General features: G+C 38.5%; 1 long non-coding RNA gene across 1 annotated transcript in view; it reads left to right on the top strand.

The window, feature by feature from the left end:
• LOC140616638 (uncharacterized) overlaps nucleotides 1–11442 on the top strand; it is a 31643-nt gene extending 20201 nt beyond the window's left edge. Inside the window, exons 2-3 of the long non-coding RNA XR_012017048.1 lie at nucleotides 8371–8440; nucleotides 11309–11442. This is a non-coding gene — a long non-coding RNA (uncharacterized lncRNA). The remainder of the gene's footprint in view (nucleotides 1–8370; nucleotides 8441–11308) is intronic.
• The last annotated feature ends 7685 nt before the right edge of the window (nucleotides 11443–19127 follow it).

The raw sequence follows: 19127 nt of genomic DNA on the forward strand, positions 1-19127 counted from the left end.
TGATGATTATTATATTTTCATTTTAATAATGAGAGAACTGAGGCACAGCAGGTTAAATGATTTGTCCAAAATCACGCAGATAATGGGTGGTACAGCCAGGATAAATTAAATTCTAGTGCCAGCTAATCTCTTTTAAAAATCTAAAATTGACTAAAATTGATATTAAGCTTCAGGTATATTTTATTCTGAACCACTTGGAACATTACACCATTTCCCATGACTTTTCCAGAAGTCCAACTTTAAAAATCCAAGCATTTTTTGTTCAAATACTTGAAAAAAAAATGTACAATGGAGCCAAAGTTTTTTTTTCTCAGATGTTTACATTACTGTCAATTAAAAATTTAAGAATATAAGTGATAAAAATATCACATATAGAAAATGATTTCATTTTAGTTCAGAAAAAAAATCACTGAGCATGCAAAAAAGACTGGAAATACTCTACAACCTTAAGTAGTATATTAAGATGGTGGGACTATTATTGATAATTTCCCATGTTCTGAAATTAATGTATACATTTAAAATAAGTTTAAAATATTTAAACCCTTAAAGGACCCTCTAAACTTTTTGGAAACTTTTTTTATTCTACCTAAAATGTTTTTTAAAATCAGATATTTGCTGGAAAGAAGAAATCTTTGACCAATAGATTCAGAAAACAGTGGAAAGAATCATAAAAATTCTTGGGTGGGGGAGGACTACATAGTTGGTTAAATGACTAACTCTTGATTTCAGCTCAGGTCATGATCTCAGACTGTGAGATCGAGCCCTGAGTGGGGCTCTATGCTGAGTGTGGAACCTGCTTGCTTAAGATTCTCTCTCTCCTTCTCCCTCTGTCTCTCTCTCGCTCTCCCCCTCTCCCACCCCCCAAAAATTTTGAGGAGACCTGCTCTTCAGGAAATACTCTTGAAGAGGATTCAAGACTCTTTCATGTGGTCCTATCAGAACTGAGACATTCTTTTCTACTATTACAGTTATCTTCCAATGGGTCTGGACATCAACCAGGGAGAGTCATTTACATGTGAAACAATTAATAGGAGAAGAGAAATCGCCCCACTGCAGACTAAACCTGGACTTCACCTTTTACTCACCATTTGCTCCACTGACATAAGCTTCTCACAGTTCCCCAAATAAACTATGCCTTATACACATACTTTTTTTCTTTCTTTAAAGTACCTTGTGTCCTCTCTCATCTCTACCTTGAATTTTTCTCATCTTCAGAGCCCCCATCGCATGTCACCTCAACCTACGTGAAGTCTTTTCTGATTGCTCAAGACAAAGTTACTCATATCCACATTTTGGAACCGTCTGGGTCCAAGACCCAGCAAGATCCCAGGAGACAATATACTAGAGGGAAACAGAATACATACAAGATAGTGGGAATCCATGGGCCCAAATCTAGCTAGAACAGAGAAATCAAGAGAAAATATGTCTGGAAACCAAATAGCAGTAATGCCAAAGTCTCTATTAGACAGTCCTAAGAGAAGTGTAGAGGTTGTAGGAACGGGGGTCAAAATGGGAGCAGGAATAGGTGAAAAGGGAAGGTCAGTTCATTTCACACACACACACACACACACACACACACACACACTATATCATGAATATTAATTACTTAGACTCTTCAACAGATTCTGATGTGTCACTGACCTTAAAGCCAAGGCCTTGGATTGTTGTTACCTGAACCCCTGATACTGTGCCTGACATCTGAGTCTCTGGATCTGACTTTGCTTCCCTAAGTCAGAAAAGCTGCCTCCACCTCCTTTAGCAAGTCTCCCTGGACTGGACCTGGGCCTAGACCAGCTTACTGTTTGAAGGATGCTTAGCCAGTCCCCCTCTGGACCACCTGTGACTGATTTTGTCCAGGATCCTGGTTTATTCCTTGAGAAAAAAATAATACATAATGTCTGAACGATTTCTATAAACAGTGTGAAATAAATACATAAAAGAAATAAATCCAGAAGATTCCAAAAATATTTTTGAAGAAGTAAAAATATGTAATCCTCCAGTGACCAAGTTCTGTCACCATGACCAAAATATCTTGCCACTATTCTTGACTCTCCATCTGCTTTGCTATCATCTTTTCTTCAAGGCAGTGTTGCAATAACTTACCAACTAGTCGTCCCACCTCCAGTTTGACCTTCTGATCCAAGGGTCTGATAATTCAGATGTTTATGGAGAAGAAAGAAGAGGCACAAATGAGTGACCAGGGATGAGTATAATTACATATGCAAACACAGTACAAGTGGTGGGTTGGGGCCAGGGAGAAAGCACTTGTGCCATATATAAGGGGACCCACTCCTCAGCTATAACTTATAGTTTTCTTCCAGAAATGCAAGCCAGTCTTTCTAGAATACCCTATTAAAAAAAAAAAAAAGACAAAAATTCTGACTTTTATGTTAAAATAAAAAATCTGAATGTTGGTTGCCCCTCTTTCTTTTCTTGATGTAATAAATTCCTCCGTATGCCTGAGCTGTTTGAAGTTGAGTTTCTGTCATAAGCAAACCAAGAATCCTGACTAATATAGTTCTTTAATGAGTTGTTTACATGACTTCTTCCCAAACTCAACAGTGATTTCTCAGAGTCAGGGTCTGTGGCAGAGTCACTTTTATACCCGTGATGCTGCCCAGGGGCTGGCACCAAACTGGAACTAATTATTTACAAATGAATGGATAGATGAATAAATACATATTCTTTAAAGAGCTAAAAGCAGGGAATACCAATTCCAAAATGATAGGCAGGAAGAGATTAATTCCTGAAATTGTAGAAAAGGCTTACAAACAGGATTTGTGTTCCTTACTCAGGCTTCAAGTTCTTTCAAGGAAGGAGGGCCTTGCACTTGATTCCTTAAAGACTGCATACACCTTGACCCCTCATGAGAATGAGCAGTCAGCAAACACAAAATGTCAATGTGTTTAAGCAGAATGAACACAAACTCACATTTCCTTAGGGTACAAAGTAAACAGGCAGATACTGGCTGAGTCTTTTTAGATACAAGGACAAATCAAAGAAGCTTTAAGAAAGAAAACAAGACAAAAAAAGCTTTCAGGTTACTATTTTGAATAATGCCTTGGATAATAAGATGCTATTATCCACCTGCACCATTGTCAGAGGCCACTTCTATGACCAGAATTATTCTTCCATTTTGTTAACATTCATTTATTCATTGCTCACAAGGAAGTGCCTGCTGTATCAGAGGACTCTGTACAGTTTGACTTTGGACAGTTACCACCAGACATGCATAAATCCTTCCTCTGTGTGTGTGAGACATAAATATCTTCTCCATTTCCTTCCCTGAGCCCCAGTTTCTTGCACCTGACACACTAGACAAGTTGACAGCACCTCTGGAAAGGTGCTGGCACACAGCTTCTTACGGTGGGAGGGCAGTCATCAATTATCTGGTTGAAACTTCTGTCTTGAAAAGGATGAAACCGAGGCCCAGAAAAGATAGACAGCATCCACCTAAGCCTCGCAGCTAGTTAGTGGCTGTGCCTGACCCAGCCTGGCGGTTCTTGGTGTAGTCACAAACCTGAAACTCTAATTACACAGTTTAGCTGACCTTGAGGAATAAAAATGCCACTCCTCTAAAGGGCATTCAGATACATTAGCCAAATTGGAGCAGTTAATTTTCAAGTGAGCAGCTTGGGTTTTTGGGTCTTGTTATTGGGGAGTCGGGGTGGGAGAAACATCTGAACCTTAAAATGAACTGGCCTTATAACAGTCAAGTCACGGTTTCTGTTTTTCCATATTCAGTCCACACATTGCAGTGGGAGGTCGGAAGTCCCCCTGCTCTGTCTGGAGCTCAGAAGCACTCGTGACACGTGATTCCTGCCTCAGCAAAAGATTGCTTTCCGAGCTGAGATTATTGTTCAGCACACAGAGTAATAAGGATGGCTCCAGGGAGGTTTGGGAGAACTTTATGAAAGCTTTTGTTTGCATGAAACCCAGAATGGTAAGGCCCTGGAAAAGACAGGGCTTCAAAGGCACTGATGGCATCACTTTCAGGAAGGGCCAGCTCTTCTGCAGACTTGGGGCATTTCATTTTCAAAGGTGTTATGAACACTTGTGATGTAAAATGGAAGCCAGGGAAATGCTTTTGTTTGCTAAATCTTTAAGCTATTATTGCAGAAAAACAGGATTCCTACCTGCCGGCCCTGCTTGTCATTTAATTCTCATCTGTCAGTCTTTGGGGATGCCATCATGTCTTTGGGGATGCCTGGGCAGCATTTGCAATAGTAGGTACCCAAATCAATCCTCTAATGAGCGTCTGTCTTAGCTGCAGAGACATCTACAAAGATCTGTCCCTTCCTCGTGCAAGCTCGCTGTCCACCGCCGAGAAGAAAGCTGACCACTATCTCCCCAAAGCCAGGCCAGGCCTGCACAGCTCCAAGAAGAAAGTTCTTTTCTTCCATATCCCATGTTGTGGCCCTCCTCATCTTCTATCCCCCACTTACTAACATGTTGTATCAAATTTCAGGGACCTAGAGACTCAATGGCACCCCCCCAACCCCAAGTCTTCCCAACTCTCCTCCCACTACCGTGCTAATATGTCTTTCCTACATACTTTCTCTTTCAAATAACTAGTTAATCTGATTAATAAAATTGGCATCCCCCAAGCTTTTGTCATTTGTCAGCCACCCTCACAATTGTTTCGTTGTCTGTGAACCACCTGTCCTATTATTTATCTAATATTTTTATTTTTTAAAGATTTATGTATTTATGTATGTATTTATTTATTTATTTATTTATTCATGAGCAACACAGAGAGAGACACAGGCAGAGAGAGAAGCAGGCCCCCAAGGGGAGCCCGGTGTTGGACTTGATCCCAGGATCTTGGGATCATGCTCTGAGCCAAAGGCAGACAATCAACCACTGAGCCACCCAGGCATCCCCCTAATATTTTTATTTAAATGGACTCACTCTTAAATATAAATAATTTCTTCAACCAGTTTTATCTGTGAAATTGCAGGTTTGATGTGCTATTTCAATATATATTAGGAAGACTATGTATGTAGAACTATTTTTTAATATATAGAACTATTAAAATAAAAAATATTGAATAAAAATATCCTGGCAGCCTGGGTGGCTCAGTGGTTTAGCACTGCCTTCAGCCCAGGGCCTAATCCTGTAGACCTGTGATCACGTCCCACGTCGGGGTCCCTGCATGGAGCCTGCTTCTGCCTTGGCCTGTGTCTCTGCCTCTCTCTCTCTCTGTGTCTCACATGAATAAATAAATAAAATCTTAAAAAAAAATTTATATATATATATATATATATATATATATATATATATATATATATATAATCTCCCTTAGGATACTTTTCTTTATGTAGGTATCAGCTTAAAAACAAGAATAAGTAAATAAAGCTAGAAGTTTGTTTGTTTTTAATGAAAAGCTATTCCCTATCCAGTGTTAAGTAGGGCTTCTCAAATTGCAGTAAGCATCGGTGACCTGGAGAGCTTGGTGAAACACAGACCCCAATCAGTCCCCAAAGAATCTCAGCCAGCAGGAATGGACTGGGGCCCTTGGATTTGCATTTCTCATAGGTTCCCTAGTGATGGCCTTGCTTCTGGTCTGCAGATCTCATTTAGTGGTGTTGAGGGAAAATAAACTGAGAAAACACCATCCACTTTTAGACTGCCTTGTGTAAAATATATGAGGCCTAAAAAACAAAACAAAACAAAACAAAACACACACACACACACACACACACACACAAAAAATCCAGAAAACTAGAAATAATTTAAAAAAAATGACTTTCCCACTCATTATCTACCACACACATACCTATCAAAACATAACTTTTTTTAACTTTTAATACTGAAATAATTTCAAACTTAAAGAATAGAATAGTTGAAGAGTGTAAAGAACTGAATACCCTTCACCAAAAATCCCATTCAGATTTCTCCAACTATCCCAGTGATGTTGATAGCATCTGATAGCAGAAGGACCCAGTTGGGATCACATGTTGAATTCTGTTGCCGCATACATTTCTGTATTCTCCTCAGTGATTCTGACCTTCCTCCCTTTATGACCTGTAAGGTTACAGGTAGGTCATTTTGTAGAATGAGTTTGCATATGAGTCTGTCTGACATTTCCTCATATTTTAACTTTGATTTATTGATGAAGAAGGTTCTATTAGGTTTCCCCACTGTGAAATTATACTTCCCTCTTAGTAATTATGTATCACAAAGAGATATTTTAAGACTATGATAAAATCCCCTTCCCCATCCCACTTTTGCCCACTAGCTTTAGCATCATCCATGTTTTTTTTTCCTGAATCAATTATTATGATGATGGTTAACAAATGGTGTTTCTTTAATTTTGTTATTATTTTTACATTTATTACTTGGCATTCCCCTGTGAAGAGGCTTTTTCCTTTTTTGGCCATTTACTTATATCAGTGTGAATTCATGTATTCCTCTATTATTTAATGAATTATAATCCACTGTTGTCCTTACTTATTTTGATGTTCAAGTTGACTCAGACTTGACCACAGGAAGCCTCTTCAGGAAGGTCTTTGTGTCTCTTTGACATAGCCCCATTATTCTATGAGCACTTCCTTACTTTCTGATACAAAAGGGTGTTCTAAGTTCGTCTTACTCTTTACCCTGTCCAGCCCTAGAGAGAGTCAGTTCTTTAAGGAATGTTTTAGTGTTTTAGTGAAGAGTGATATTTAGAAACAAAGATATGTCCATTGCTACTGGGGCATCATTGCTAACTAGGTTCTTTCTTTGTATATTGTTGTAGTGTTTAAACCTAGCCGCTGCTCTGAACAGTATTCCAGTTACTACACAATATAGCTGTATGTGGGGAAAATGTGTGGCTTTTATTTGTATTTTTTTAGTGCGGGCATTGGGCAGATCTAGGAAATATATGTACATATACACACACATATGTAAATACATACACATATATACATTTGGGTGTATACATATGATGTGTGTAGATATGTGTGTGTGTACAGGCACAGAAGCCATGAGCTCACACAGGCACCTCTGATTGCATTCCCAACACCACAGGGTCCACTTAGCTCTCCTCTTTTCCATATTTGTAAATTCTCCAACAGTAAGAAACCTGGCTCCTCGTGTCACCAGTATATTTACTCATGGGCTCAATCCTGCTCATGTAGCCAAACTCTTGATCCCACCAGGCTGCCTCTGCACAACCTCCTAAGGTAAACCTCAGCCCAGTAAGGCCTCTTACCCCCTAAGATACTCAGCCATGAAGGCTCCTGACTGCCCAATTGCCTTCCCTTGCTGCTTGGAAGGAAAAAAGGAAGGAAGGAAGGCTAAGAACGAAGTAGGGAGGGAGAACAAGAGAAAGGCAGGGATGGCAGGGCAGAATTCAAGTGTTCTCTCCTCCAGCCTTTATCCCATCCACAAATATTCCCCATCTCTCTCTCTCTCTCTCTCTCTCTCTCTCTCTCTCTCTCAAGTCTTATTTTGGAGACAGAGAGGGTGAGAGAAGAGAAAGGACACACACATGCCTTTGAGCAGGGGAGGGAGCAGAGGGAGAGGGAGAGAGTGTCAAGCAGACTCCCCACTGAGTGCGGAGCCTGACCCGGGCTTGATTGCACAGATCCTGAGATCACAACCTGAGCCGAAATCGAAATCAAGAGTCAGACCCTTCACCAACTGAGCCACCAGGTGCCCCTCCCCAACTCTTTAATTAGCACCACTACTATCCAACTGCTTAAGAAATGCTGGAATCATCCTTGAGTCCTCTCTTTTTCTTGCACCATGACTTTCTTAGTGTATCTGGAATCAACCTACTTCTCACCATCTCCTATTCTCCCACCACCATCTCTCACCTGTATTGCTGCAAAATTCTCAAAAGTGATTTATCCACTTCAATTCCTCTTCCCCTGAAAGTATTCCATTTTTGGTCTAGCTTCCAAACATGGATTAAATGTGCCAAAAATAAGGAAGTTTAGTATCCTTGCCATGCTAGAAATAAATTGCTTTTCATGGGATATACCCTCCAATAAACAGCTTTTTCTTGTGTCTAAATAGCAGATATAAACTTTTACTATCTTCTCTTTTCAAGATGATGTTTCTTTCTGTTTAGATAGTTCCATGTAGTTAGGATAAGAACCTCAAAGTAATGGATCAAAACAATAATACAGCTCCCAAAATGCACTGAAAATAATCTGTTCATAGAGTAAAATTAAGTGTGTATGTCTGTTTTAAGAAATACATATTAAATATTGCAGGATGTAACCTTTGTTTCATAGGCCCTCTTATTAATGTTTATTTAATCCACTAACTTCTTGTTTATTCAATTTAAGTAGTGCAATTATATGAAAGGAAAGGAGAAAGGATCATTTATCCAAATAACAGAAGATCTATCAATTTCTTATTCTTACTCAATTGCAGCTCCTTTTATCTCAGAGAGTGGTTTGGAAATGAGTGCTCCTCTTTGGAATGGAATGGATGGCCAACTTAGGTGGGTAGAATATGCATTTATAATTTCCTTTCTTGGTGCAAGCATCTTATTTTTAGTAAAACTCCAGAATGGGTTCCTTCCTCCTCTGAATGATGTTGCAACATTTGCACTATTAGACTTGTCATCTTATAAAACAACCCTTCCCAGATAGTATTTATATCTGGCAGCATGATGATTGGGATCAGCTCTTAATTAATTATGCATATTAAGTAGCTGCAATCACACATAGATTCTATTAACCTGGAAGGCTGCTGGGATGCTTACTATTTCAGAAGCCTAGAATAAAAAGAATGTGCAGATGTCCCATTTTATTATCTCATTTTCAAAGATAACGTTTTAAGTACTTTTAAAATTTGCTAGAAGCACAATTTGTGAAGTTAGATCAATTTTGTTCTTACACTGACTGAAATGAAAAAAGAAAAGAAAAAAGAAATTTGGAATACAAGCTAAGAGCTGTGTATAATATGAACATAATCTCTCACCACACATATCCTTTGCCTTTACCTCAAGACCTAAAAAGTTATTCAGGGGAAGAATAGAGCCTTTCCTGAGAGGGCATTTTAATTTTGTCAAAATACCAAGTGTTCTTCAGTGGTTATGGCAATGGCAATCTTACTACATGTGATTTCTCTGAACAGCCACATAAACCTTTATCAAAGCTTTCAGCAGATATTAAATTGAATCACTTTAATTCCCTAATGTTTTGCCCTCCACAACATAATTGTGCTGAATTATATGACTGCTATATGTGTTAGCAAGTGGCCTCCTTTTGGATCAGGCTAGTACTTGAGCAGACAGAAATTTGAGCAGTCATCTATCAATTGCTGGGTGGAACCAGATAGAATCAGAAAAACCTTTTTGTAGATATTGGGGATCAGAATCTCATGCCTCTAAGGATAAAGTTTGCAATCTTGAGTCAAGAGGCAGACAATAGGCAGGGACAGAGGAGACTGGACAACACATGTTTTTCCTTTTCTCATTTTTGGTGGTTATGAAAATGCTATGATAACATCAGCTTTGACCCTGGAGCATCCAATCCATTCTCCACACTGCAGCCTGGATGATGTTTCAAAACAGATGCAATCATGTCCATCCCCAGTTTATTCATGGACTCTCCACTGTCCTCAGGACAAAGTTTAAATTCCTTATCATTGCTTAAAAGTATTTTACCATTTGGGATTGGCCTATATCACTGGTCTCATTGATTTCATTCCAGCCAAAAAGAACAACTTTGGATTCTGAAACCTAGCCAAGTAGGCTTTTTACCCAAATTATTCATGCCCATGCTTCCTACAATCCCATGTCCCTTGTCCCAGATAAACACTGTTTATCTTCCACAACCCAACTTTTCCTGACTTCCCAAGTCTGAGTTTGGGGTTTCTTCTCTATGTTCCTCTAACATTCTATATTTGCCCTTGTGAGAACATGGATCACATTGTACGTAATTAAACCTATTAACTTTTCCATATCCTTGATATGTATTTTGTCTTGCCTATGTAGCCTAGCATAATATTAGCATATACCAGGTATTTAGTCAGTGTTTACTGAACGAACAAAAGGATAACTGCCAAACCCAAGAGTGTGCCCATCAGTAGAACCTGAAGTTATAGACATAATGACCTGTTCATTTCCCATTCAAAATAGTCCAATTCCTCCATCAGAATGCTGGTGTTGATTAAGTGATTTGCTGACCAACTCTCCAAAGTTTACCAGAACTGAAGAGATTTTTACCTGAAAACTTGAACTCTCCCTATCCTTTTCACTTATTCAAATGGTCTCTGACTTTAAAGGATTCATAAAGCATCCTCTCTTCTCCATGGAACCATCCCTGACCATTGACATCATGTTGCCTGCTCTCTTTCTTTCCAGTCTTCACAGGTCTTCATTCCACATCTGTAACTAGGCTCTTTATAGTTTCCTATTGTCCTCTTATTATTTTATGTTTAGTTCATCCCCCAAGTAAATTGTGATTCCCTAAGCACAGAGATCAGTTCTTATACTCTCATTAAATGTATCATGACTCTAGAGTAATACCCACTAACGTGGCTATCCCTTTACCTCTTACTGTATAGTACTTTCTGTTGAAATGCATGTGTTACTATCTTTGTATCATATTTAGTTTCCCTTTTTTTTTTTTCATATTTAGTTTCCCTTATTACAATCTAGAGTTTTGCTCTTCTGTGGCCTAATCCTGGTAATATATGTGTTACACACATTTTTAAAATAAGTATTTGTAGTTGATGATGATGGTGGTGGTTTGTCTCCAATAAATATTTTTTTATTACTTGGTTGATTTTCTGCAAATACGTTTTCAGTCTGAGAAGAGAAGACCCATCTTTGTGCCCAATCATCTGATTAGTGGAGCCCCAGGGGCAGGAAAATTTCATGTCCCATTTATCTTTCGCATTTGAGCTTGAGCATCTCTATTTGGATATCCAGAGACCCCAGGGATGGTATCTTCCCTGGTAAGTTGCTCCTTTTGGCAGAAGGAGCAACATCTCTCATTGCTACTATAGAACATTTACCTGTAAAGAATTCTTTTGTAATGAAGAGCACACATTTTGCTTAATGTAAGTCTCAGCATAGCAGAGGCAAATAGTATTTAATTACCCCAGCTGCTGATGTTTCTTTGTAATTACTGTATTTATTTTGAGATTTATAGCTGTAACTAAGACATTAGGAAATGAAATCCTGGAACTCTGCTGCAGTCCCAAGATATTCAGGATTAGGTTTATGATTAAAAATATTCATGCACCAACAGCCTAAGACGATAAACACCATCATCTCTCTATTGTTAGATTATCTTGGGATCTAAAATTACCTGTCCTACATTGATAATGAAGACTTACAATCTTCCTATTCCCATAGTGAAGACCTCACCTTTTCTAGATATATGAGCCATTTGTGGAGGAGACAAGCAGATGCAGGACGTGCTTACCCCGTAGAAAATGACAGCAATGACAACTCTATCCTTTATTGATGAAGGAGAATTTGCCCAGAAATCTTTGGTTAGTATTAAAATCAGTATATTGCAATGGTAATATCTGTTCTGAAAATAACATTGACATTTATATATAGCATTGATAATTCTTTTACTTTTTTGATAATAACCCTGTAATCTTTAAGGACCTCAGAAACTCGGTTCATGGTCTTGCCTAAAATGGAGAATGAATTGTACATGATTCCTCCCTACCTCGCCCACCCTATCAATCGTATTATACCAATGAGAACAGCAGCATGGTATTCAATATTCCAGTGTTGCACGGGTCCAGAAAGGATCATTACATGGTACTGTTGGTGTACAACATAGTATACTGTGTAACATAAATTGACCCCCTCAAATTGAACAATGTGGCAGATGGGAACATATCTTTCCTCCAGGGAGGTAAGCCTCAAGCTGCTTATGTTGTAATTTGGAACCAGACTCTGAAAATGTAAGCAGGAGAAGGACTACAAACTCTCCATGTTTTCAAGGTAATAATTGCACTTCCCATGTATTCTTGCTAGGTTTATGAGACTTAAAGCAGCAGTAAGAGATAATAGAAAGATATATGGAGCTGACCTAAAACAATGATCAGTGCTGGTCAGTGCAATGATGTTAATATACTGATAATGACAGGTAGGAATGATGTATGCAGTATGTTTGTTCTGGTTCAGAAAGTCAAAGAAACTAGTACTTACCAAATACATACAAAGTGTCAGGCAACTTAATGTGTACTACCTTATTAAACACTCAAAACCACTGTGTAAGGAAAACACAAGCTACCCCCATTTTAAAATCAAGGAAACAGACTCCAAAAATTTAAGGAACTGAGACAAGCTCTCAGAATACTTTCCTTGACAACACACTGTCAGTCTAGAAAACAGACATTTCAAAGGTATCATGAGCACACACTGTAACAGAGCTTCCAATAGAAATATAATGCAAGCCACATACATAATTTTAAACTTTCCAGTAGTCACATTTTAAAAAGGAAAAATAAACGGGTGATAATTTTTATATTTTATTTAACTCAGTATATCACAGTCATAATTTCAACATGTAAAACAAGGACTGAGATTTGTTTTCATCCTAAGATTTCAGAGTATATTTTACATGTAGAGCATATTTCAATTTGGACCAGTGACACATTTCAAGTGCTCAACAGACACATGTGGTTAGTGGTTGTCACGTTGGACAATGCAGCTCTATGATGTGCATGGTATATTGCACAAAAGGAATGTTAAACAACAACAATAGAAGGTTGTAAGAGGTTGCCTTTGCCATATTTTACTCATTCACCCAGCTGATATTGGCTAAACACCTAGTGCATAAGCAACTATAGGGGATAGATGGAAAACTAATCATACTCTCAGGGAATTTCGAGTCAAGCAGGAGAAATAAGAGAACAAATAGAATAATTAGGGAGTGCCTGGGTGGCTCAGATGGTTAATCATTGCACTTGATTTCAGCTCAGGTCATGATCTCGGGGTCATGAGATTGAGCCCTGCATCAGGCTTCATGCTCAGTGCAGAGTTTGCTTGTCCCTCTCTCTGTCCCCTCCCCTAAAATAAATAAATAAATAAATAAATAAATAAATAAATAAATAAACAAATAAATAAAATCTTAAAAACAAAAAGAATATTAGGAGGAGAAAAGCTAAAAGTGCCATAGAAAAGCACTTTTGATAGATTAAATGCTATGGAGTTTCAGCAGAGGGAGAGGCTTTTTCTGGCTGGGAGACCAAAGAAATTTTGGGTCATTTAAATTGAAAAAAAAAAAGAATAGACAGCAGACATACAAAGTTATGGAGAAGGGCACTCCAGGCAGAGGCAACAGCTTGAGCAAAGGCGTGGAGGTGGGTCAAGCATTGAGTGTCTGTGAAAAATTGTGAAAAGTTCTGTAAGCTTGCAGCTTAAAATGAGTGAAGAGGAGGAGGAAGGGGAAAGCTTTGAGGAGTAGGCAGTGGGCAATCATTACAGCTTGTGAGCAAGAGACAGATATCATGTTCAGAAGTTTCATCTAGCAACACAGTATGTAACTTGGAACTGGGTGATGGTGAGGGGACTTCTGTAATCATATGAATGAGAGGTACTGGAGTCATGAACTAGAAGGAGAATGAAAATAAAAAGGAGAAGGCGGCACAGGAAGTACTATTAGAGGTTTCCTGACAGGATTGGCAGCTGTGTAGCATGAGGAGGAAAGAGTCCAAGATGCCAGTGCGCCATGTTGGTACCAGGAACAAGAGCAAACACACAGAAAAGAGAATAGTGGACACAGATTTGGGGAGGTCCCAGTTTGGGACCTACTGAATTTTACTGATAATTTTTTTGGATTGATTGATAAATTTTATAAATAAATAAATAAATACATACAGATACTTGATATTCCCAAATGCAACTTAGTGAGAAAATGAGCTAGTGTTTAGGGAAGTTGGAACTTTTTATTTTCTGCATCTGTAACCTTGGCAAGCAGCCTCACATCTCTGGGTCTCAATATCCTCAAATGTAAAATGATAATGATGGAAACTCCCTCTTGGGGTTGAGTGGCAATCCAATGAATTGGTACAGATAAAAGTTGAGAACAGTGCCTGGTCCAGAGTAAATACTCAAGAAATGCCAGCTATTATGACTATTATAACAATTTTCCCATTTGGGAGATAAGTCAAGACCTATGTCAAAACCTAAGTCACCTATGGCAGTGAACGTTTCCATCATTTCATTTATGGAATTTATTTATTTATTTATTTATTTATTTATTTATTTATTCATTTATTTATTCATTCATTCATTCATTCATTCATTCATTCATGAGAGAGAGAGGCAGAGGGAGATGCAGGCTCCCCGTGGGGAGCCCAATGCAGAACTAGATCCCAGGATCCCAGGATCATGACCTAAACTGAAGGCAGATACTCAACCACTGAGCCACCTAGGTGCCCCCATCATTTCATTTCTATGTGGGAGGCAGAATCAGCCAAAGCTTCTTAGATGGACTCAGGGTCTAGGATTCCTGACAGTCTCTCTACTTTGTAGTCAGTTCTGAAAGATAAATCTGTCTCTATGGTAGAAGAATCGGTGTTGGTGGGGGAATCTCAGAGTCAAGAGTTGCAGTGTACCCTAGAATAAATGCTTAATGTAGTGGTTTGGTGAGGCCAGCTTGGTACCAACTTGCAAAAGCCAATTGTTAAGTTTTTAAGAATTTTGCAAGTTGGTGTTGCCATTATTAAAAATGAAATTATATAGGGATGCCTGGGTGGCTCAGGGGTTGAGCGTCTGCCTTTGGCCCAGGGCGTGATCCAGGAGTCCCGGGATCTAGTCCCACATCGGGCTCCCTGCAGGGAGCCTGCTTCTCCCTCTGCCTATGTCTCTGCCTCTGTGTGCCTGTCATGAATGAATAAAATAAAATCTTTTAAAAAATGAAATTATATAATCTTACAAATAAGTAAATAATACAAAAGATAATAAATACCGAAACTCAGAATTTCTAATTATCTTACTATTAACTATGCACTCGAGCTTATTCTTACCTGTTGTATCTATTGGGTGGAAATACTATATAATGTTGTGCTACTCTTCATCTTTTCCCAACATTCAATGGTGTCACACTGGTAGCTTAAAATCAGCGACAGTGGTAATCTTTAAATCATGGGATTGCCAAATGCTACAAATTTAGGCTCGATTTACTGCTTTGTTGACGAACAAGATAAGGGAATGACAAACTACAGCTCATAAACCAAATCTAGCCCACTGCTTGTTTTTGTATGGCTTATGAACTAAAAATGTTTTTTATATCTTTAATTGTTGAAAAAAATCAAAAGAAAAAGAATATTTCCTGATATATAAAAATTACATTAAATTCAAAGTTTAGTGTCCACAAATAAAGTTTGAGTTGAATATAGCCATGCTTATCTGTTTACATGCAGCTTATGGCTGCTTTCATACTGATGGCAGCATGGTACAGAGAGAGAAAGTTAAGATAGACACCTTATGGCCTATAAACCTAAAAAGTTATTATCTGGCCCTTAGCAGAAAACACTGCCTAATCCCTGGTTTAGGTTTAAGAAAGTGGTAGAGAAAAATGAAATAATGCAGATTAAACTTTTTAAATTCATCACATGTTTATTACATTGTGAATAAAAAAATGAGGAAATATTCTTCCAGTATTTTTCCAGTACTCAAAGTCATCAACAAACAAATAAGTGAGTTCCAACATCATCTTTCTTGTTTTATTTAGTCTTGCTGACTTAAATGAAAGCATCCACTAACATTCATGTAAGAACTATATCTGGTTCTCAATGGCAACCATAGAGAACAACAGTTTGGCAAAAATCAACAATATTCTGTAAGAATCAATTAGCTGTATGGGATTTATAACAAAGAGTATTATGTATTTTATTATTGTTAATAAATTGTGTGCTATATATCCTTTATTTATACTAGTATAATTTATAATAAACTTATGTATGTAAACATAGGTATATTCCCCACTCCTCAACCCCATCTCACAGACCTAGTTGTTAAATACTAAGTAGCACATCCTTTTCTCACCTCCTCACATTCTTACCTCTCCTAGGAAATGGTGGGAAAATCCCAGTTGATTTAGTGAGCTGTAGCAGTGATCAGTCTGGTATTCTACAGTGACAAGTCAGGAGTGCAGGGACAGGATTAGGCTAAAATGAAGATTGGATCAGGGCTCCTCTGAGACCAAGCGTAACAATAACCTATAGGGGCACCTGGGTGGTTCAGTTAAGCGTCTGCCTTTGTCTCAGGTTGTGATCTCAGGGCGTGGGATCAAGTCCCATGTCAGGCTCTCTGCTCAGTGGGGACTCTGTTTCTCCCTCTCACTTTCCCTCTGTGCACGTGTGCTCTCTCTCTCTCTCTCTCTCTCAAATAAATACATCTTTTTTAAAAAACAACAATCTATTACTCATACTTCAAACAGATTTCCTGAACTGTACCCTTGACTTCCCATCAAGAATTTTGGCTTTAATTAGAAATGACAAATACCCACCATTTGCTTCATCGTGGATGGATCTGGAGGGTATTATGCTGAGTGAAATAAGTCAATCGGAGAAGGACAAACATTACATGGTCTCATTCATTTGGGGAATATAAATAATAGTGAAAGGGAATAGAGGGGAAGGGAGAAGAAATGGGTAGGAAATTTCAGGAAGGGAGACAGAACGTGAAGACTCCTAACTCTGGGAAACGAACTAGGGGTGGTGGAAGGGGAGGAGGGAGGGGGGTGGGGGTGACTGGGTGGCGGGCACTGAGGAGGGCACTTGACGGGATGAGCAGTGGGTGTTATTCTGTATGTTGGCAAATTGAACACCAATAAAAAATAAATTTATTTTAAAAAAAGAGTTTTGGCTTTATTTTCATTTGGAATTCTTTTTTTTTTTTTTTTCATTCTTTGTTCTCCTTTCTCCAAGTTGGCCTGGAATCCTGCCTTCCAGGACCCCTGAAACATAGAACTCTTTTGGTAGTCGCCCAGGTGACTTAAAAGCTTGGACATCTCTTAAACCTGCCTGATGGGGTGCTTCCTCCATCCTTCCCTTACCTCAATCAAAGTTATATAAACTGAGACCCCAGGAGCTATCAGTCAAACTAAATCTGGCTCTGGGCAAACATTAAGTAAAAGACAACCAGAAGGGTATCAAACAAGCAATAGTTCTTGCTCTCATCGCAAAATTCTCTAATCACACAGTGAAAGAAGAGCATGTTCAAGGCCTGATGGCAGAACTCAGGGGGTGTTAATGCTTTCAGCATTTCTTCTGAGATGGAGGGTTGTTAGAGTCGCTCACAGAAAATAAACTCTTTTTTCTTGTAGTGTAGCTAATCCAGTATCAGAAATTAGATGATGATTATTGATGTAGAGACAAATGCATTTAAAGCTTTGGGTTGGGATCCCCGGGTGGCTCAGCGGTTCAGTGCCTGCCTTTGGCCCAGGGCGTGATCCTGGAGTCCCGAGATCAAGTCCCACTTCGGGCTCCCTGCATGGAGCCTGCTTCTCCCTCTGCCGTGTCTCTGCCTCTCTCTCTCTATGTCTACCATGAATAAATAAATAAAATCTTAAAATAAAGCTTTGGGTTGCTAGAATCCATAAGTAAAGAATATGTATCTAGTTATTTTCTAAAGTGAAGACAGGGATCCCTGGGTGGCACAGCGGTTTAGCGCCTGTCTTTGGCCCAGGGCGTGATCCTGGAGTCCCGAGATCAAGTCCCACTTCGGGCTCCCTGCATGGAGCCTGCTTCTCCCTCTGCCGTGTCTCTGCCTCTCTCTCTCTATGTCTACCATGAATAAATAAATAAAATCTTAAAATAAAGCTTTGGGTTGCTAGAATCCATAAGAAAAGAATATGTATCTAGTTATTTTCTAAAGTGAAGACAGGGATCCCTGGGTGGCACAGCGGTTTAGCGCCTGTCTTTGGCCCAGGGCGTGATCCTGGAGGCCCAGGATCGAGTCCCACGTCGGGCTCCCTGCATGGAGCCTGCTTCTCCCTCTGCCTGTGTCTCTGCCTCTCTCTCTGTGACTATCATAAATAAGTAAAAATTTAAAAAAATAAAAATAAAGTGAAAACAACATACACTACACTTTTAAAAACTGCTCATTTCACCTGAATGTGCTTTCTGAGCAAATGTGTCTCAGGCACCAAATCAATGCTTTTATGTAATCATTTTTAAATTGGAGAGCCAGTTTAAATTAGAACCATAATCAAAATTAAGAGCGTAACATTTTTTGAAACATTAGGTGTCTGAGAAAATTATCCCTTGACTTTCCATGGGACTGTGTTACCAATTGATTTTAAAACTACTCAGATGATCTCATGGTTATCTTGGGCTGTCATTGACTAACATGTCACATCCCACCTTTCATCAGCTAACCATGCTCTTGCCAAATAATGTGAAGTCAAATCTGCTTATATTTTCTCAAACTAAGGAAATTCAGGGGGTGTGATGTTTTAAATTAAGCAAGATTGTTATTCTCATAAGGATAGAACTTAAAAATAGTTGTACCAATCCAGAAAGCCTTTATTTGTATTTCATATATTAAAGTAGCTCTAAATATTATATTCCATCCTTTTGGAAGTTTCAAATTGAGCAATCACTGTTTTTTTTTTTTTCCTTTCTCATGGATGACTTGCAAAAATAGTAGAACTATTTTTTTAATATGTTGTCCAAAGCAACAAGATTTCTAGTATGGAAGAAAAAGATTGCTGATATTTGGTTAATGAATTGTTGCCCTGGAATACTCCCCTAAGCTGATGAAATCCCTCCTTAAAACTATTTAAACAATGGGGATCCATTGTTTAAATCCATTTATAAATGGCTTAATGGTCACATCTTTCAATGTGTTGTATATAATAGCAATATCTAATGCTTGACAATGGGTTATGATTATGATCTTTGCTATATCACAATAAGAGTTTTGACTAATTTATTTATATATAGCCAATATGGGCTTATATATCAGGCTTTGCTACATAGGATGAACATTTCTAATTCCAGAAAACAAAGGCATATGTACATCTATGTCCATATATATGTAGGTATCTCTGTGCATTCATATATGTATAATCTGCAGTTAATTTGATTTGCTCAAATATAATTCACTTTCCCAAAATCAGACAGACAAAGCAAAAATAAACAAAAGGCTGTTGTGGTATCATCTAGTTGTTTAAAGTCTGACTTTCGTACTTCCTTTTAAG

This window comes from Canis lupus, chromosome 24 (genome assembly GCF_048164855.1).
Source record: "Canis lupus baileyi chromosome 24, mCanLup2.hap1, whole genome shotgun sequence".
NCBI lineage: Eukaryota > Metazoa > Chordata > Mammalia > Carnivora > Canidae > Canis > Canis lupus.